This window comes from Hyperolius riggenbachi, chromosome 6, assembly GCF_040937935.1.
Source record: "Hyperolius riggenbachi isolate aHypRig1 chromosome 6, aHypRig1.pri, whole genome shotgun sequence".
Taxonomy (NCBI): Eukaryota; Metazoa; Chordata; class Amphibia; order Anura; family Hyperoliidae; genus Hyperolius; species Hyperolius riggenbachi.
Genome location: NC_090651.1, coordinates 68,593,923 through 68,615,862, shown reverse-complemented (window position 1 = coordinate 68,615,862; position 21,940 = coordinate 68,593,923). Strand labels below are relative to the sequence as shown.

General features: G+C 45.1%; 1 long non-coding RNA gene across 1 annotated transcript in view; it reads right to left on the bottom strand.

The window, feature by feature from the left end:
• The window catches only part of LOC137522453 (uncharacterized), a 45,564-nt gene extending 35,137 nt beyond the window's left edge, over positions 1-10,427 (bottom strand). The window contains exons 1-2 of the long non-coding RNA XR_011022300.1: positions 10,186-10,427; positions 9,361-9,451 (exon numbers count right to left, since the gene is read on the bottom strand). This is a non-coding gene — a long non-coding RNA (uncharacterized lncRNA). The remainder of the gene's footprint in view (positions 1-9,360; positions 9,452-10,185) is intronic.
• Positions 10,428-21,940: the final 11,513 nt, after the last annotated feature.

Here is a 21,940-nt window from a genome sequence, read left to right as displayed (position 1 = left end):
TGCATCCCCTATTGCTATGTCACTGTGAGGTTGCCAGCTGGTTTAGAGGTCCTATACCTCGTTTACCCCCTGAAGGCCCATACACATGCTAGATGGATGTTGCTCGATGGTGACCAGGAACCGATCCTGCAGGCAACATCACTGGGTTGAGACTATACAGATGTGTTCTGTTGTAATTTGGGTGGGGGTAGAGAGTCAATGGAGTCAATGGAGCGGCACAGGTGTAAAGTCACATGGTGGGGATCGGGGTCTGCTGTACACACACCGGATTATTGGTTGTTATCTCCCACCTTAGGTGACTTTAATCCTGCATGTGTACAGGCCTTAGAATAACTGAAGTGAGAAGTATATGGAGGCTGTCATAGTTATTACCTTTCAAACAATACCAGTTCTGCTGATCTATTTGGCTGCAGAAGTGTCTGAATAACACAGAAACAAGCATGCTGCTAATCTTGTCAGATTTGACAATGTCAGAAACACCTGATCTGCTGCATGCTTGTTTAGGGTCTATGTGTTAGAGGCAGAACATCAGCAGGGCTAACTGGTATCATTTAAAAGGAAATAAATATGGCAGCCTCCATATCCCTCTCATTTCAGTTCAGAAAGGCAGCTCTAGAGCGAAAAAAAAAATGACCATGAAGCAATAATATTAATAAGGCACAGAATGTCCCTTCCTGTAGACAGCTGGGACAACAAGATCTCTGAGCTGGCATTCTAGTAACCCCATCTCTACATGAACATTTTTTGGGATTTTAAAACTAAGTTGGACTCCAACATTGCTTGGCTTCACCCACAACCCATAGCCGACTAGCAGCCAAATACATTACAGACTGTTCCGCATTTGTCTGAATTTTAACAGAAATGACTTAAATTGACTTGAAAGCATAAGATTTATTAGGCTCACCGCAGAGCACATATGTTCGGGGATTTCTAACTTTCCATCACAAAGAAACTTGTCAGTTCCAGTAAACTCTCAAACCCTCATTAGTATGTCATTAGTATAATGGCATGACACCTCTGTCCTTGTGTGGTTTTGTTTGTGTGAACTGCATACTCTTTATGGCACAGTCAATAAGTGCGCATTGTGGAAACTCCGTGCAGCCAATCAAAATGTGTCTTTCAGTGCTAAGACTTTGGAAAGATAAACTGACTGGCTGCTTCTGTGCTTTGCAGTTAAAGTAGAACTCTACCCTCTGCCATTCAGTAGCATAGGTGAAGGTGAATGTACAATACATTCTTGCAAGTTGGTTGTCTCTGGATCTACGTAATTGGAGTAAACCTGAGACATACTGTATATAGAAAAAGGATTTATACTTACCTGTGGCTTCCTCCCACCCTCTGTAGTAAAATGCCCCCCCCCCCCCCCCCCCTTGGTGTCTGTCTGGTCCGCTCCATTGGAATGCAGTCAGCCTTGGTAGTTGCTGACTACTGCGCATGCTCAGCAGTGGCTGTGCGCTTCCTTGGCTGTGCTCCCATGGTTGGGAGCATTCTGTTAAGTCTTCCAACTGCGCGGGTGCAGAACGCAACAAAGGGAGGCATACAGCCACCGCCTTGCATGCACAGTAGTCCCCGACTGGCTCAGCTAGGGACTTACCGCACCTGACACCGGCGGAATGGATGGGACCAAACGGATACTGAGGGAGCCCACGGACTACAAGGAGCTGGAGGAAGCCTCAAGTACGTATAAATCCTTTTAATGTATTTGCCTCAGGTACACTTCAAGGACATGGTTTCCGGGCCATTAAATGTAGCACTTCCATTTTAGAGCACCCAGGAGGTCCATTTGAACGATCTGAATAACCAACTACAGAGTATAAAGGAAGTCTGTGGTTGAGTGGTTATATCAATTCTTGGAATTCCATACAGTCCATACAGTGCAAATCACAGTCCAGGAGATTGTGTCTTCAACTGAGAAAAACAGTGATGGCCATTTGACAGGTATGGATGTTGCACACCTGTTTTGAAGATTAAGAGATTGGCCCTTATTCAATTCACTTTTTTCTCCTAAGTTTTCTCCTAGGAGGTCATTTTTTCATCTTCTGTTCAAAAATAACTTTTCAGCCCTCTGCATTTTAAATTAACAAAATTTACTAAATTAGTATTTTATCACTTGCTGGTGGCTTAAAGGCATTTTATTGATAAGGTTAGAAAATATCACCTAGGAGAAAAAGTGAATTGAATAAGGGCCATTTGGGCTATATGCTTTTCATTTTTTTCTCTTGAGTTTTCTCCTAGGAGATAATTTCTTTTTTTTTTAATAACTTTTCAGCATTTAAAAAAAAAGAAAGAACAAAAAGCAGGTGAAAATGTCCCATCCAAATTATTTTGAGTATTTTTTTCGCTTGCTGGTGGTGTAAAGGGCATTTTATTAACAAGGTGTGCAATTATCTCCTAGGAGATAACTCAGGTGAAAATATTAATTGCATATGGGCCCTTGTGTCTTCAATCAAGTAGAAACACTGATGGCCATTTGACAAGTATGGATGGTGCACATCTAGCAAATATTTTGGACTTAGTCCAAACAATTGGTAACATTTGGGAAATCTACACCTCGTTGACAGAATCCCAATCTAAAAGAGTTTTTAAAAATGTTCTGAGATATGCATACTATGAAGACTATATCAGGTCTCTGGGATAGTTGTTAACTTGAGAGTTGAAAACATTTTACATTTGCACAGACCAAAGACTTTGCACAGCCTCACTTTAACCACTTGCCGACCGCATGCTTATACCGTGCGTCGGCGAAGTGGCAGCTGCAGGACCAGCGACGCAGTACTGCGTCGCCAGCTGCAGGCTGATTAATCAGGAAGCAGCCGCTCGCGCGAGCGGCTGCTTCCTGTCAATTCACGGCGGGGGGCTCCGTGAATAGCCTGCGGGCCGCCGATGGCGGCTCGCAGGCTAAATGTAAACATTACGGCAGCAGCGCCGTAAGGCAGATCGGCGATCCCCGGCCAATCAGCGGCCGGGGATCGCCGCCATGTGACAGAGGACATCCTGTCACTGGCTGCACAGGACGGATAGCGTCCTGTGCAGCCCGGATCACTGGGGGGACAGGTAGGAGAGGGAGGGGGAGGGAATGTCGCCGCGGAGGGGGGCTTTGAGGTGCCCCCCCCGCAACATGCCACCAGCAGGAGCGATCAGACCCCCCCTGCACATCATCCCCATAGGGGGGAAAAAAGGGGGGCGATCTGATCGCTCTGCGTGCACCCTGATCTGTGCTGGGGGCTGCAGAGCCCACCCAGCACAGATCACAACAAACAGCGCTGGTCCTTAAGGGGGGGTAAAGGGTGGGTCCTCAAGTGGTTAAACGTTGCCCTTGTCATTTCATCAAACAATAGATGAAAACCTATAGCAGAGACACATCTGGTCCAATTTGTAAAAAAAATAATATATTTTTTTTAATAAATCGCCATGTTTTTTCCTCCATACATCAAAGAAAAAGCCATCCATCCGGCAAGACCAATAATAAATGAGAGTATTTTTCTCCAAAATACAAAAATCTTTATTCAATAGGTAACGTAACAAGAACAAAAACAATTAAAAACCACCAAATACAGCAGGTCATGGTGTCATAAATAAGTACATAAGTCTCATAATACAGATTACAAAAGGATATGGATATATATGCACTATAACACACTGTAAGATGCGGGATAAGAAGTATAAACTGAACGGGCATAAGAAGTATAAACTGAGCCAAGTGAGTAAAGTAGGGGAATAAGGATAATATATACTATGAAACAAACACCCGGTCCAGGTGAGAGAGATGTATGAAAAGATATGACTCAACTACTAGCATACAATTGGCACAGGAACCTCATAAAATATAGAATAGACAGTATCTTACCACAAGCGCCCAACAGGAAGACACCAGCCGTACTGTCCCTCACATGTATCGCAACAATCTGTTGCTTCTTCAGAGGATCCTCTGAAGAAGCAACAGATTGTTGCGATACATGTGATACATCTCTCTCACGCGGACTGTGTCATAGTATATATTATCCTTATTCCCCTACTTTGCTCACTTGGCTCAGTTTATACTTTTTATGTGTATCAGCCCACATCCTACAGTGTGTTATAGTGCATATATATCCATATCCTTTTGTAATCTGTATTATGAGACTTATGTACTTATTTATGACACCATGACCTGCTGTATTTGGTGGTTTTTAATTGTCTTTATTCTTGTTACGTTACCTATTGAATGAAGATTTTTATATTTTGGAGAAAATACTCTCATTTATTATTGGTCTTGCCGGATGGATGGCTTTTTCTTTGATGCATAGTACTTGCATTTGTGCAATGTTATTTAATTGGCTCATATGTTGTGTGACAATCACAATAATGTTTTTTCCTCCACTCTTAAAATCAAAATATGATAATCACTTTGATTGTCACCACTTGTGTAATGCAATACGTAAGAAAGGCAATCATATTTCAGCCATTGGCGAGCAGTGCTTGATTGCCAACAGGGGCGTAACTAGAGGGGAGCAGCCCCTACAATAGCAGGGGGCCCAGGGCTATGGTGGGCCCCAACTACTATCCCTCTCTTACTCCAATACAGGGGACTATGACCCTTACATAGTAGTCAGGCCAGTCAGGCATAGTGCGCAAACGTGGCCCGGCCATGCGAACACGCCCCATCGCACTCCTGCAACCAGGAGCACCTGTGCAGTAATACTGTGCAGGTGCAGAATGCTCCTGGCCATGGTAGCGCAACGGTGGAGCACACGCTGCAAGACTGCGCTGACTGGCCCTGACTGGCCGTATTACTGGGAGCTGTAGCAGGGGATCCAGGAAGACAAGGAGGACAGCGAGGGACTGATAAGGCCAAAGGGGGCTGGAGGAAGCCCCAGGTATGTATACATTTTTTCTTTTGCGCCATCACAGGTACACTTTAATTTTGGTACATATGCCCTAGTTTCCTCTTACAGGGTGACGGCAAAAAATGTGAAAATAATTTTGACAAATGTTCATGTGCTTTAAATGAAATGACAACATTATTAATAATGTTGCAACAGAATAGACAATTACGTATTTCAAGAGACACTCGCCCACTGAGCCAGCCCAGACCCGGACTGAGCACTGACAGGTTCACAAATCTGCTCATTTGCCTTTACCACAATCATCAAAGGAACTAATTAAAAAGTAACTCAGCCCAGAATGAAGTACTTTGGAGGGGAGTCAATTTGTCCCCCCAACGTTCACAGGCAAAAGTCATAAATCAGCATTGTGTTCTGCAGAGAAAAACAATAGATGGCTTAAACTGATGTTTGCCGTTGGGGCAGACAAGCAATATATCAGAACTGGTCCCTGATCTTCAGTTTCATTTATTGTGTTTATAGCCAGGCTCCATCCCTCCAACTGACATATGGATGAATCCATTACGCTATTGCCATCTAGAGTCCTCTCTACAGACACTCGACAGATACAGGAGGATGCTGGAGGAAAAATGAGAGGGATGGGGGCCTGAACAGGAGAAAACACAACAGAATTGCAGGTTAAGCAAAAGGCTTATTTTGAAAGCAACTTAGATCTCTAACTTGCATGGTTCTTTGACCCCTCTGTACACAACAGTTGCCATTATGGGTTTGCTTTCTAAAATATTCACGTTTCCTGCCCTGGTAACTCTGCGCCATGATTTGCCCACTCTGCTATGCATATCTCAAGACAATATAGTTAGTCAATATTTACATAGACATGTGTAGCCCTTACTAGGGAGGGGGCTATGTCAGATGACCCTCCCAAACCAAACAATAAGCAGAGAACGGGGCCAGTGGGTAATTGTCCCAGGGCCTCCAAGTGCTGCCACGACCCCCCAGGTCTCTCCCTGACTTGTGCTCTCCAGGGTCCCTGCAAAGTTTTTGGCGGCATAACAACTCACCTGTCCTGGCGTGCTGCTCCGTTAGGCCAGGCTTCCTGTTTTCATCCTTGCTATGACCTGGTGCATATCATTACCTAATAACATGCACTTGCATTGGAAAACACAGGGGGGATTACAGCTGCCTGGAATCATCCCTCAGACCAGGGCCGGTACAGTGTCTGGGGACAGGCACAAGTAGGACACCAGAATATCTGCAGGCATCCTGCAGCTCACAGCACCGGCTTTTTCTTTCCCTGCTGCAGTTGATTTTGAATGTAGCAGCAGCATGTGTACAGAGCATGGAGCAGCAGCGTGTGTACAGAGCATGGAGCAGCAGCGTGTGTACAGAGAATGGAGCAGCAGTGTGTGTACAGAGCAGGTATGAACACAGCTCTGTGCCCTGCTGTGTGAATGCTTCACTTTACCCTACATTACCAATGTCGGCTGTCCTCATTATTATCTGTATCCAAACTGCTCCTGATCAATCCCATTTACAGTTGTACAGGAAATGACATTGGGCTTGATTCACTAAAGCGTGCTAACACTTAGCACGACAGTGATAAGCTGCTTTGCACGTGATATCATGTGCTAAGTATCATTATCACGTGCTAAGTATCATTATCACGTGCTAGGTATCATTATCACGTGCTAAGTATCATTATTACGTGAAGTCACTGCAGATCACGTGAACGGACTGTAGATCATGAATTATTACTGTATACAGTGCATAAAGCCACGTGTGTTAATCTTTGCGCGCGCCATATTACATTAATTCACCATTGCTGATTTCATTACCAAACTCTATCTTCTGATTGTGCGAAGCGGCGTAGTTTTCAATGGAATTCCGCACTTAGCGCATGAAGCGTAAGGCAGTTCGCGCGATAAAACTTAAAGGGATATTGTAGGGGGTCGGGGGAAAAGGAGTTGAACTTACCCGGGGCTTCTAATGGTCCCCCACAGACATCCTATTTTGGCGCAGCCACTCACCGATGCTCTGGCCCCGCCTCCGGTTCACTTCTGGAATTTCAGACTTTAAAGTCTAAAAACCACTGCGCCTGCATTGCCATGACCTCAATCACACTGATGTCTCCAGGAGCGTACTGCGCAGACACAGACCATACTGGGCCTGCGCAGTACGCTCCTGGTGACATCAGGGGGAGCGAGGACACGGCAATGCAGGCGCAGTGGTTTTCAGGCTTTAAAGTCTGAAATTACAGAAGTGAACCGGAAGCGAGGCCGGAGCATCGGTGACTGGCTACGCAGGCACAGGGTGTCTGCGGGGGACCATTAGAAGCCTCGGGTAAGTTCAACTCATTTTTCCCCGACCCCCCTACAGTGTCCCTTTAACACACGAACGGTGAAATAAGTTCACGCGCACAGTTACTAAAGCAGTTATCACTCTTTAGTGAATCGAGCTCCTTGTGTGTACCTAGCATGATTTTTATACTGTATTGTGTAGGGCTGAGGGAGACCTTTCAGGAATTCCCCCTCCTTGGCTTGGTTACTGAGAAGAGAGGGCATGAACTAATGGAATAGCACGTCAGGACAGGTAAGTTTCCATGCTTCCAAAAATGGTGCAGGGGCTCCAAGGAACATAAATTTGAGGGAGACCTGGGAGGCAGAAATGCTCAGGGAACCTGGAGGTGATATTCCTGCTGCCTTGGGGGGGATTTAAATTGGACCTAAACTCTTGCACAGGACAGAAGGAAAACATAGAGAAATGCACCCTGTATGTATTTAGAGAGTTTAGCCTATTTAATTCCCTTTTATTTGTGTCTAATCTCAAGTTGTAATTTGATGTCTCCCCTGTGTCACATGACTGCCATGGCAGAGATGGCAGATAAGCTCATTTGAAAGCACAGGCTGTAAACAATATGTCTGCTTCTATGAATCAGGAAGTAGAAGCAGTGCAGATTTATTTTAGGATTTGTATCAGCTGTAACAAAGAAATGGTTTTCTTTAAAGGTTATAATGCTGTTGCGTATCTTTTAGAGCAGAAAGGACGTTCTGATTCAGGTCCCATGTTATTTTTTCCTCTGGGCCCCATTGGAGCTTGAATTAGCCTTGACAGAAAACCCGAGCCTTTGCTATATAGAAGCATGAGACTAATCGTAGATTTATTGTTCCTCCACCTAGAATAGGGCCCCTGATGGCAGGGAAAAGACTCCCTTCCTGAGAAATTAACTAGTGGTTAAATATGTAACACTAAGGAACCACTGTGCTCAGTAGTTGATATTGAAGGGGAACTTAAGCCTAAACAAACATACTGTCATTAAGTTACATTGGTTAGGTTAATTAAAATAGATAGGTAATATAAACTTTTACCCACCCTGTTTTAAAAGAACAGGCAAATGTTTGCGATTTCATGGGACAGCCATCTTTTTGGTTGAAAGGAGGTGACAGGGAGCATGAGACACAGTTCCAACTGTCCTGTGTCCTGATAACCCCTCCCAGCTGCACAGGCTAGGCTTCAAATCTCAAATTCACAATAAAAAAAAACAAATCTGCACTAAAACAGCAGAAGGAGAACAACAACATCAGAAATCAACAACATCATGCTTTGCACAGTAACAGGGGAAAAATGCCTGGGCAGTTTTCTTCTGTGCAGCTAAAAATTTGGCTTGGGTAAGAAAAAAAAAGTTCTGATCTGTGAAACTGTTAAAGTAACACCGAGCCTTTTTCGTGCTGCTGAGTAAATTTTTAGTCTGGAGGTTCACTTTAATTCCACAGCATATGTACACACAGGAGTAGGACTTTACTAACGTTATATGATACAAGGTGAAGAACAGTAAATTGATCCACAGTATAAAGTAATAATATCAAGGCATTCCAACACAGTCATGAAAGTAAAGTGTGTAAATGTACCTGGGTATAAGTAATCAGTGCTGGGCCGAAATTACGCATGAGCGTAATTACGCATCGTAATTCAATGTAAATTTACACGTAAGCGATACGCGTAACTTACGGTCTTACGTGTAATTATTTACGCGCAAGGAGTTAAGTGGTATCGTAATTACACTGTCTACCGTAATTGCTAGGTATGCGTAATTTTACGAAGACTTACGCGTAATTTTACGCGTAATTACTAACGTAAAAACTCCCCTTTTCTAAGAGTAGCCAATCAGTCAACATCCTAAGCAACCAATAGTATCTTCTCCCGCCCTTCAGTATATAAGTGTACGTTTTGACGCATACGAATGATGTGTACGCAATAGCTGTCACATTGATGGCTATTGCGTTCACATCGTCCGTATGCGTCAAAAAATACGCATTAATGGGTATTACGGCACTACGCGTAACATCGTAGTGTAAGCGCCTACATTACAGTATCCTTACGCGTAACTGCGTAAGTTAACGCGTAATTACAGTGATGAACCGTAGATAATTTCCTACACCATAACCGTAATTGCGTAATAGCATAAAATTACGCGTAATGATCCGTAAGCGTAGATTTTTCCATTACGACCAGCACTGTAAGTAATCAGAAAACAAGGTACCTCTGATGAGGAGTCCAGATGATGGGGTCCATGATGAAGGTGGTGGTAGAGATGAGGTCCATTGCTAAGTCCACACAGATGAGACTGGAGACTGCAGTAATTAGAATATCCACCGATTCAGCAATTGTTCAGGGTATAGTAATCCTTCACTTTTCAACAAAAGTACAATGCAATGTTCTCAGCAGTCAGGGATGCCTAATTACACTGCCACTAAATCCCTACTGTTTGGCTAATCTGTCAGTGTAACCAGACCTCTACTCCCTATAGACCGTCAGATGCCTAACCTGACATTATTCTGTGCTATATACTGGTTCCTATTCTAGAGCTAACTAGATATTCCACGCCAGGGAATAATGACAAGGACTAAGATTATATGATTCCCTGTTGGTACAAAAATATACATAATACTACTGTATATCCAAGCACAGACTCACAAATACTGAGTACAGTGCCAGTAATAATAATAACATTTCTGGATAGGCCACATAGGCCTGGGTCTTGGGTGGCTGCTGCCCAATGAGGTCTCTGGACATGGTAGATGGGGGAGGCATAAGGAAAAGAAGGCTGAAAAGGGAAAATGGATACTGCAAATGCGGTGAAACACATGGAATAAGGCAGCTGCTTTCCAGGGGAACTGTACATCGAAAGAGAGGAGCTGTTCTACGTGGAGGAGGAGGCTGCACATAATGGTAGGGGGGCTGCTGTATATGGAAAGGGAGCCACAGGCGCGTAAAAGTATAAATCCAGCCTTGTCAGTTAATATAGGGTACTATGCTGCAAACACATAGAGGTTATGTACAGCAGCAGCAGTTTGTTCACACTCACAGTATCACTGGCTTGTCAGTCTGGTGTGGAAAAAATACAGATTTATGGAAATAAAAGAGCTGATGCAGCCCAGGATTAGCAGGCGCCCACTTTGAGGAGAGCCGGTGTCTCAGCCACCCCACATAGCTCTGCTTTGCTATGTAATAAAGGGCGCTGAGGCATGCTGGGAGATGTAGTCCTCCTCTTGCAGCTTGTAGGAGTGTATGGGGTGGAGCAGAGCAGTAGCAGGAGGGATTGCCCCAGTCAGAGTAGCAGTCTGGAGTTGTCATGGAGACGGGGGCGGGGCTTTTACCGTCTAGTGATATTTAATGAAGAGTCGATTCAGAGCCGTAAGAGCCGGCTCTTTAATGGGAGCCGATTCAGAAGAGCCGATTCTCTGACAAGAGCCGGAATTCCCATCACTAACACAGACTTCCTGGAGCTCTCCTCGGAACAGCAGACCCCGCCTCCCAGGCTGGAGATTGCAACCCAGCAAACAAGGGGTAGTAAACATCACACAACTTTATCCACATCATCCCAGAGTACAAACCAGCTCACAGAGTGATGAAAACACAGCTCCCTACACATGCCTACATTATTGTGATTCCAATACAGCACTGTGATTGTGCATGGCGGTACTTATCCGTTAGCCGGGCGCATCCGGCAGGTGGCGCTGTTGTAGCGAATTTGGATGCGCTGTTGTATCTAATTTGTATCTAATTCCATTCATAGTTACTGAACGTAGTACTGTGTGAATGGAAGCGCTGCAGGTGGCGCTAATTACATTGTTGATACGCACGATACAGTGTGTTAATGGCAAGGAATATACATTGTATTTGAAGTGGCCGGAATGAAAATGAAGGCGGCGGCAATGTAACACATGAAGCCGCCGCCGCCTTCGTCTGTTCTCCCCCTTTGCCCTCTCGCTTCTATACAACACTGCCAGCTGGGGGGGACACGCGTGTCCCCCCACAGTCGTTCGTCGCAAGGAAACAAGCAGGCTTCCCTGCCGCGACGAACGACTCTGGGGGGACACGCATGTCCCCGCAGGCTGGCAGCATTGTATACAAGCGAGAGGGCAAAGGGGGAGAACAGACGAAGGCGGCGGCGGCGGCTTCATGTGTTACATTGCCGCCGCCTTCATTTTCATTCCGGCCACTTCAAATACAATGTATATTCCTTGCCATTAACACACTGTATCGTGCGTATCAACAATGTAATTAGCGCCACCTGCGGCGCTTCCATTCACACAGTACTACGTTCAGTAACTATGAATGGAATTAGATACAAATTAGATACAACAGCGCATCCAAATTCGCTACAACAGCGCCACCTGCCGGATGCGCCCGGCTAACGGATAAGTACCTGCATGGCATATTTGTAAGCAACTCTTCACATAACCAGACAGAAAAGAATTGGGAGCCCATAGAAAGGTGATATTGAAAAGAGCACAGTGAAAATCTGTCATACTTGATGGTGTGTACAGTATATTAAGGGTGTCAGGGCACTATCTATGCTCAAACCCTATGCAGTTAAAGTGGACCCAAATTAAAAATACAAGATTTCAGAAATAAAATCTATTTTCTAAATTATAATAATAAATAGCAGCCTTTTTTCAGCTGCATGATGACAAATATAAAATATTTTACATTTATTGGAGGAACCCCTCCCTTCCTTTCAAATTGCCGGGATTTTTCCAGCAAACTGGTGGAGTAGGTGGTGTCCGGCAATGGAGGAATTGCTAATGGCTGCCACCTGTATAACCCTAGTTATGAAAAGAGAAGGGTGAAAAGCATGCACTGAAATGATCATAGGTTTGAAAGAGTGTTTATTTATCTTTGTATGTGTCAGAGTGGTGCAACTAAATATTTTTAATTAAAAAAATGTTTGGTTTGGGTCCGCTTTAAGCACTATGAAAACATAGAAGTTGCCATCTTGACATCTGACATCCGTCAGTGTGATTTGCTCATAGGCTTTTTTACTTGTGTGTATGGAGTGAGACTGAGTTGGAAATTGTGTCTGCCCCAACCTGTCTCACTAAGGTCATTCCATTGGCCAACTATCACCATCTGTCAGTCATGTGATCTTAAAGGGACCCTGAGCAGAGGTGCAAAATGGAAAACAGAGCTTACCTGGGGCTACCTCCCCCCCCCCCCCCTTCCCATAGCCAGTGAGGTCCTGCCTACTAAGCTTAATGTAAACTGTAATGCAAAAAGAGGGTTACTTACCTCTGGATCCTAATAAGGATTCCCCCGTCCTCCTCGGCATCAGTGATCTAGCGCTTCCAGCCCCCGAAGCTTGTGGCAATATTTACAGTCTGTTCTCCTGCACAGGCATAATGCAAGCTTCCCGTCGGGCTCTGGGGGAAATAGCCAAGCCCAATCCGCGCCTGCGCATTAGTTTGGACCAGATCGGGCTCGGGTATTTCTGCCAGAGCCCGAGTGGAAGCTGGGACTGCTCCTGCGCAGAAGTGCAGATTGTAAATATTGCTGTGTACTGTTTAGGGGCTGCCAGTGCTGGATCCCTGAGGCTGAAGAGGACAGGGAAGCCTCATTAGGATCCAGAGGCTTCCCCAGGGCAGGTGCTACCATAGAGGCAAAGGGGAAATTGCTCCATGACCCCAGAGTCTGTAGGGGTCCCCTAAGGTGTCTTCCCCCAACTTCAACAAAGGGACCCCTTATGTCTCTCTGGTTTGGCGTGTCTCCCTGGGGCCCAATTGTTACTAGAACAACCCCTGGCTTCCCCCTCCCGAGGTAAGTTCCCCCCAGGGGCAGTTTTCTTTCATACAGGTGTTCTTTAATCATGGTATTGATAAATCTGTATCTGAATTTGGGATTAGAAAAAACAAAGCCAAAAATGAAAACAAACCAAAAAACAGCCATTTTGCCTGGCTTGGCAGCCGCCTGATCGCAGACAGATTGCAGAATCCAGTGAAAGAATGAGACAACTTCCCTCCACGCCAAACACTCTGCAACGTTATTATTTATACTGCCATTAAAGTTGTTAGCATTAGCCATGTTCTGGAAAGTGAAAAAAAGGAGGATGTATTTTAAGTTTATATTTAGAGATAAGAGGAAGAAAAATAAGGGTTTTTTAGTATGCATTTTACCACTGCAAATGATAGCCAGCAGTGAGAGGTCGCCCAAGAGAATATTGTAAAAAGCACATTAATGTTGCTATTACCGCTAATGGATAGAAAAGCAAATCTTGGCACTATTACCAGGTAGCAGACACTAACCCTAGTGATGATGGCTTCATAAACCTGTCTTTTCCTTGAGCATCATACTTCCCTAACCGAAGAGGGTGGGCTGCTGCTCTAAGTTTGTTTAACGCGCCACATATAACTTATAAGGAGTGTGTCGGCTTTTTCCTTAACTCCCCCCCCCCCCCCCTGTTACTACCGGTATAGCTGTATTTGCAGCTGGAAACCTGCTATATGCAAACAGGCCTATTTTAACCACTTGAGGACCCAGCCTTTACCCCCCCTTAAAGCGGAATATAACCCTGCATTTCATCTTTGCTCTAAAACATTATTTACAGCATATTATATGCAAAAAGAATTTTTTTTTTACTAGACCAGCATTGGAAGGGTTAAACACAGAGGTTTAAAGTTCCGTGGAGAGATATGCAGAAGTTCAGATTGTTACATTCTATTTAGTTATATGTATCTATTGAGAAATGTTACACACTCTTTGGCTGTCCTCCAACCCCTTCTCAGTCAGAGAGATGAGTCACATTAAACACTTAGATACATTTATGTAAACAAAATGTATCTATGTCAGCTTCGGATGCGTCTGCAGAAATCTCCAGGAACTTAAAAGCACTGTGTAACCCTTCCAATGCTGGTCTAGTAAAAAAAAAATGCTGGTTGCATATAATATACTGTAAATAATGTTTTAGAGCAAAGTTGAAATGCAGGGTTATATTCCGCTTTAAGGACCAGCGCTGTTTTTTGTGATCTGTGCTGGGTGGGCTCTGCAGCCCCCAGCACAGATCAGGTGGCATGCAGAGCGATCAGATCGCCCCCCTTTTTTCCCCCCTATGGGGATGATGTGCAGGGACGGTCTGATCGCTCCGGTCAATAGGCATGTTGCGGGGGGGGGGGCACCTCAAAGCCCCCCTCCGCGGCGGAATTCCCCCCCTCCCTCTCCTACCTGCCCCCCATGGTGATCTGGGCTGCACAGGACGCTATCCGTCCTGCGCAGCCTGTGACAGGATGTCCTCTGTCACATGGCGGCGATCCCCGGCCGCTGATTGGCCGGGGATCGCCGATCTGCCTTACGGCGCTGCTGCGCAGCAGCGCCGTTCAATGTAAACAAAGGAGACATACGTCTCCTGCGTTTACATTTAGTCTGCGAGCCGCGATCAGTGGTCTAACAGGAAACAGCCGCTCGCGCGAGCGGCCTTTCCTGATCAATTAGGGAGGCACCTGGCGACGCAGATCTGCGTCGCTGGTCCTTCAGCTACCACTTTGCCGCCGCACGGTATGAGTGTGCGGTCGGCAAGTGGTTAAGGCTGGATAAACATCTTAAAGGGCACCTAAACTGAGAGGAAAATGTAAGCTGCCAGGGGCATTGGTAGGATCCAGGGAGATCTGGGGCACCAGGTCAGTGTTAATGTGCGACGCGTGTAGCTCGCCGCAGCAAAAAATGGGCATAAACATAAGTGTAACTCACATATTATTGCATTAATCAATAAAGTGCAAAGTGCAACTAACAATGGATTAGATTGTGAGCCCCTCTGAAGGACAGTTAAGTGACAAGACAATGTACTCTGTATAGCGCTGCGGAATCGGTGAGTGGCTGCACGGGCACAGGATGTCTGTGGGGGACCATTAGAAGCCCCGGGTAAATTCAACTCATTTTCCCCCCGAACCCCCTACAGTATCCCTTTAAGGGATTATCAGCAAGCTGTGGGCAGGAATGCTGCTGCTTGGTTCAGAACTATTATGCTCTAGAGTGGGCATGGAAGTTTTGCCACCTGAAGCAAGCCCACCACACCGACCCCCCCAAGCAGATAAGGAGTGCTGCCAGTTTCTGCCTTCCCCCCTTCCATAGTAAGAAGAGTGGCCAGATCCCCCCCCCCCCCACACACACACACACAAAGTCACACACAGAGTTGACCTAGAATTATTCCGGTGGCTTCTAGGCTGGCCTTGGACAAGTTGATTCAGAAAACTGCAGCCTCCAGTTTATATCATCTGAGTTGCAGGAAGTAGCTGGTGGAGGCTTTCTGAGCAGGTGGTTTGCTTGAATACAGCTAATAGGCTAGACAAAGATAAACATGATCACTGAACACTTAAACAGGACTTGGAATACCTTTGTGCCTAATAGATCTAATAGTGTGAACAACTAAGTAAAAAAAAAATTTAAGTTTTGTTGAATTTGCTCATATTTCTCCAAAAGCACACCAGCACACGCCTGGCTTACCCATAGATAATGTCGTGTTATGATCACTCTTCAGCACTGTAACATCATTAAAGCTCAGGTGGGACCCTTTGAACCGCCAAATGAATAGGTCCCAGCTCCCCGAACAGCACAGGACGGATGGCGGCCTTTTGAAAAATCCATTAATTTTCCCCAATTCATCAAGCCGTCCCTCTTGTAGAATCTGCAGAGCCTGGTGTTTCTTCTCTTGCTCAGTGCCTGACGTTTTGCTCTCAAAGCGTGTACTGATGTCAGTCTCAGTCGCTGCTGTCATACAATGAACTCACCCAGAGATATTTGATATGCTGTGATAATGGCTTGCTTAAAATTCTGTGTTAACAGCACATATGTCCTCCTCCAAAAAGAATCTCAGATAGCATCCTAATATTATCAATTATTTATGAGCCACCCTTCGAGATGGGAGGTGACAGACAGCGGCAGACATAAGAGGCATACATATATTTATTACATTCAAGCTTTTATTCTGGAGAGGGGGAAAAAAAAGTGCGCAATGATTTGTGCCAGAACTCAGCACTTTCTAGACGAGAACTTTGCAAAGCGAGGAGAAGACGCAGCATTTGGCACCGCCATTGTGATGCTTTCATACGGCAATTTAAAGTGTAAGTAAACGATCACGGAGAAAGGGAACAATTCCCTGCACGACAGCTGTATACGCTGCAAGAATTTTAGCAAACTTTATTAAAGGAAGTGAGAGGAGGGATATGAGAGGCAGCCATATTTATCTCCTTTTAAACAATACCAGTTGCCTGGCATTCCCGTACCTCCCAACTTTTTGAGATAAGAAAGCACACTTCAGACACCCCCCAAGTCACGCGCCTGGCACACCCCGAGGGCTTGATTCACAAATCGGTGCTAACAGTTAGCACGCTGGTGAAAAGCCCTTTATCACACCTAAACTCAGTGAAGGCGTGATAAGTTTAGGTGTGATAAGTTTAGGTATGATAAGTTTAGGCGTGATAACTATAGCACCAACTGTTTTAGCACCGCACTGCACAGCTGATCAAAGGTTTTGCGCTAGCAAAGTCTGGTGCACTTCGCATAGAGTTTAATGGCGCTACTTTGCGTGCGGGACTTTGCGTGCGATCTAAACTTATCTAAACTTATCACGCCTAAACTTATCACGCCTAAACTTATCACGCCTAAACTGGCTTTTCACCAGCGTGGTGCAATGGTTATCACGCCTAAAGTCTTTTAGGCGTGCTAACTGGGTTAGCACCGCTTTGTGAATCAGGCCCCTAGTCATGCAAGCATACCATTAGTGATGGCCCGAATGGTTTGACCACGAACTTATTCGCGCAAACTTCGGTGGTTCGTGTTCGCGGTGAACCGCAAACTATATGCGAGTTCGACCCATCCCCTATACTACATCATTAGGGTCAACTTTGACCCTCTATATCACAGTCAGCAGACACAGGGTAGCCAATCAGGCTACACTCCCTCCTGGAGCCCCCCCCCCTTATAAAAGGCAGGCAGCATCAGCCTTTTCACTCACTCATGTGGCTGCAGTAATTAGAGAAGGGAGAGAGCCTGCTGTGTAGACATAGGGAAAGCTTATTTAGGCTCTTGTGTTAGGCTTGTTAGCTTGCTCCTTGCTGATACTTATTGCTAAAAAGCACTGCTCGTCCTCAACAGCTCTTTTGAGAGCTAATCTTGTTCTTGTGATCTTTTTTTTTTGTGTGTGTCCCACAGACACTTGTGTTGCATATACAGCCCTGCCAGTCAGTCGCAGCTGCTGGACCTTGGCCCCTTGGTAATTCCTACTGTGCCACTGCCAGGCCCAGCACATTCACTGACTACCTGTGTGTGTGACAGCTGCACATTTGTAATACAAATCCCTGCATACCTGTTCAGTAGTGCACCTACCTACGTGGCCGCAAGCAATGTTATATTATATACCATTCAGTCGCTGCACCTGTTCACGGTACCTGTGTGTGTGACAGCTGCACATTTGTAATACCAATCACTGCATACCTACTTGTTCAGTGCACCTACCTATGTGAGCGCACGCATTGTTATATACCACCAGTCACTGCAGCTGTTCATGGTACCTGTGTGTGCGACAGCTGCACATTTGTAATACCAATCACTGCATACCTACCTGTTCAGTGCACCTACCCACGTGAGCGCAGGCAGTGTTATATTATATACCAGTCTCTGCACCTGTTCACGGTACCTGTGTGTGTGATAGCTGCACATTTGTAATACCAATCACTGCATACCTACCTGTTCAGTGCACCTACCTACGTGAGCGCACACAGTGTTATATTATATACCAGTCACTGCACCTGTTCACGGTACCTGTGTGTGTGACAGCTGCACATTTGTAATACCAATCACTGCATACCTACCTGTTCAGTGCACCTACCTACGTGAGCGCACGCAGTCTTATATACCACCAGTCACTGCACCTGTTCACGGTACCTGTGTGTTTGTGACAGCTGCACATTGTATTGATACCAGTCACTGCATACTTGTTCAGTGCACCTACGTGACCGCACTCAGTGTTATATTATATACCAGTCACTGCATAGTTGTTCACGGTACTTGTGTGTGTGACAGCTGCACATTTGAAATACCAATCACTCCATACCTACCTGTTCAGTGCACCTACCTACGTGAGCACACGCAGTGTTATATACCATCAGTCACTGCACCTGTTCACAGTACCTGTGTATGTGACAGCTGCACATTTGTAATACTAGTCATTGCATAATTGTTCACGGTACCTGTGTGACTGCACTCTGTTTAATATACCAGTCCGTGCATACCTTTTACTGCACCTGTGTGACTGCACATTGTATTAGTCAAGTCAGTACATACCTTTCACTTCATCCCCCCCGATATGGACAAAACAACAGGCAGAGGCAGACCCAGAGGCAGGCCACCCAGCAGGTCTGTTCGAGGTCGTGCTGACGTGATTTCGCGTGGCCCTAGACCAAAGTACAGTGCTCAGAAGAAGGCACATCCCATCAACTCCCTAGATTGTCAGGACGCGGTTGACTATTTAACACAGAACACTTCATCTTCCGTCTCCACCAGTGCTACTCCAAGTACCACATCCACTACATTTGACACTTCACAGGAGTTATTTGGTGGGGAATTAACTGATTCACAGCCATTATTGTTACAACCAGATGAAGGCGCTAAGCAAGTTACACCACCTCATATGTCTGAGTTAGGCGACACTATGGACGTAAGGTGTGAGGAGGAGGATGATGAAGTAGCTGCTGATGGTGCAGTTTTGGAAGTGCCTGATGCAAGCAAAGCTGGGGAGGATGATTATGATGATGATGATGATGATGATACTGCCGTGGATGCCACGTGGGATCCTAATAGACAAGATGATCAAGGGGACAGCTCAGAGGGGGAGTCAGACTGGAGCAGCTCTCCTGGCTGCGCATTTCAGGTGGTCTTACACGGCCATGGCATGCTTTGCCGATATTCAGCAGAGAAACAAATTGCCGTGAGATGCTAAGTTGTAGGGCCCTTTCACACTGGTGCTGTACGGAGGGTAATTTTACCGCACCCAACCTAATGAAAGCCTATGGGTGTTTTCATACAGCATGTGATGTAGTGGGGTGCGCCGGAAGTCACTGATCTACCATGCGGACAAACCGACGTTACCGCGTGACCTCTGCGATGATGTGCGGCGGACTAGAAGTCATGTAAGTCTATGGCGATGCAGGGATTTTAAAATGGATGGCGGCACTAGTGTAAGCACATTTTTTACAATACGCTTCCGAGGACTTCCGTGTTTCCCAAACAGGAACTGACCGCAAGTGAGCATCACTTCCTGTTTGGAAGGGACAGACAGGGATTACCTTGTTTTTGGCAGTGCGGGGTGGTGTCTGAACAGTCTGAAGCTGGCCTGAACAATGCTATGATGCTGAGCAGCAGCTACAGTTCCGTCTACAAAACTTTAGGTACATAGGTAGACGGCACACTTGTTCACTTGAAGGTCTCCATGCTAGACACCCACAGACTACAGCTGACCATACACTTATAGATTTCCACCCAATGTTCCAAAACAATCAATTTCTTTCTGAAAAGAATTGATTCCTACCATACACTGCAAATAAACTTCCAATAGATTCCAGCAGGGAATCTATTGAAAATCCATCAAACTGCAGAATCGCATTTTTCGATGCAGTGCATGGCATTGGCCATTGATCGGCCAATGCTTTAGCCCCACCCTGATTGTTTTAAATTTTTCCATCGATTTTAAGCAAAAAATTGATTTAAAAACTCAATCTGACATTTTGAGCATTTGATTCCCAGCAGATGAATCAAATCTGCAAGGAATCGAATGAGAAAATCGATGAGTGATGGCCACCTTGACTCCTGAACACAATTATTGATTTTTTTCAAATTGATTGATTGAAATCTTTTAGGTTTTTGTTCCCCAATCCAATCTTATTTTGTTTACGTGAACAATCAAATCTCTCTACGAATGGGCAATTTTATCCCTCCACAGGCTTCCTTCCCAGTGTTGCCATGGCAACAAATAAATGGCATGATGAGACGTAGGACCAGTAGAGGCCTTACATACAACAGTTACAAAATAAACTTAATCACTGTCAGAAGAAAGTCCAGCATCCGCCTCTCTTGTCCTCTTTCTTAACATTATTATATGTTCTTAAACTGCATGCGTGTGCTAAGTATTCTCATGCTAATGTATGCTGCTTAGTCACAGGCCACTATTGACACACATGGTAAGCAGTATTAATATATATTTTTTAAGTTACTTTTATGACATCATGTTTTACGTTATTTCAGCTGTTGGTAGATTTATCATATCCTGTTAGGATTGGCATTATGAGGTAATAATAATTTGCACAGACACTTCACTCATCAACACTCTATCTGATCTCCATATTAATGTCTTCCTCGGAGCTGCACATCTCATCTCATCTTGTCTCGGTTAAAATCCTGCATGGGTCTGTGTTGTGCTCCTCCTGTTTTATCTCTTGAGGTGTAATCCTAAGTATTCATACACACATGCAATTTTTCTAGACCAATCACTGACCAATTTTACCACCTCTCCATAACAGTTTTTTAATATTATGAACAGATTGGGGTTGAGTTAACATACCTTATCAGAGTTTACACGCCTTATCAGAGTAGCATAGCGAGTGCTAGGAACTTATGCCTGCTAATTGGCAATGGCGAGAGCTCCCCTCGTCCTCCCATGAGCCCCTGCGGGTCCAATCACTTTAAATGACATTATCTCTGCACTTTGATTGGTCTAATAGGCTGCCTGTTACTTGACAGGAAACTTGACAGGCAGCCTATTGAGCCAATCAAAGTGCAGGGATAATGTCCTTTAAAGTGATTGGACCCACAGGGGCTCAGGGCAGGACGAGTGGAGCTCTCGTCATTGCCAATTAGCAGGCATAAGATTGTAGCGCTTGCTATGATACTCTGATAAGGCACGCTAACTCAGATAGGGCATGTCGACTCTGATAAGGCGTGTTAACTCTGAGAAGGTGTGTAAACTTTGATAAGGCACGCTATTTGTTATAGTGATTCAACCCCATTGCGTGGGTAGGCTCTCATACTACATGGAGGTGGTGAAATTGTCCAATCATTGGCTAATCAAAATTGGATGTGCGTACCAGGCTTTATATGGAACCTGATTTCTAAAAATACTAGCCTTGGGGCTGTAATGATGATCCTCTGGCTATCTCGCTATAAAGCTAGCTACACACATGAAATACAAGTCTTTGGAAAATGAAAGATCAAAGACCAATTTTGTTTGGCAGTTGTTTGGCACCTTGATTATTCATGTCACCTTCACCTTGATTGTTCACCTTGATTATTCATTTTTGTTTCCATACGAGAATTAGCTGGTTTGGCATCTTTCATCCTGAAAGTTTCAAACTCTTCCTCTATCTTATGACTTTGGTCAAGAAGAAAACTCCCATCTTCTGCTCTCTCTCTCTGCCTTACATTATTATTATTAATTGGATTTATATAGCGGCAACATATTACGCAGCACTTTACAATAAATAAGGTTACAAAGGGTAATAGGGGTGACAGACAGCACGATACTGGTAATAAGGAATAAGACACAGGGCCTGATGCAATTGTCAGGCTCGCCAGTGACCAATTTTCATTGGTCCAGCCTGTGAACCAATGGGGAGCCCCGGCGGCTGAATCAAAGATGCTTTGCCGGGACTCTGTTATTAGTAAGTGTAATTACAGTAACTCGTACACTGTAATTACACAGCGGGGACTTGCGGCGAGATGCGGCGGCCGACGGGTGTAAAGCAGCGGTAAGGAATTTAAGCATTCAGCTTTGTGGGGGGTTGCGGAGACGAGCGGCGGCC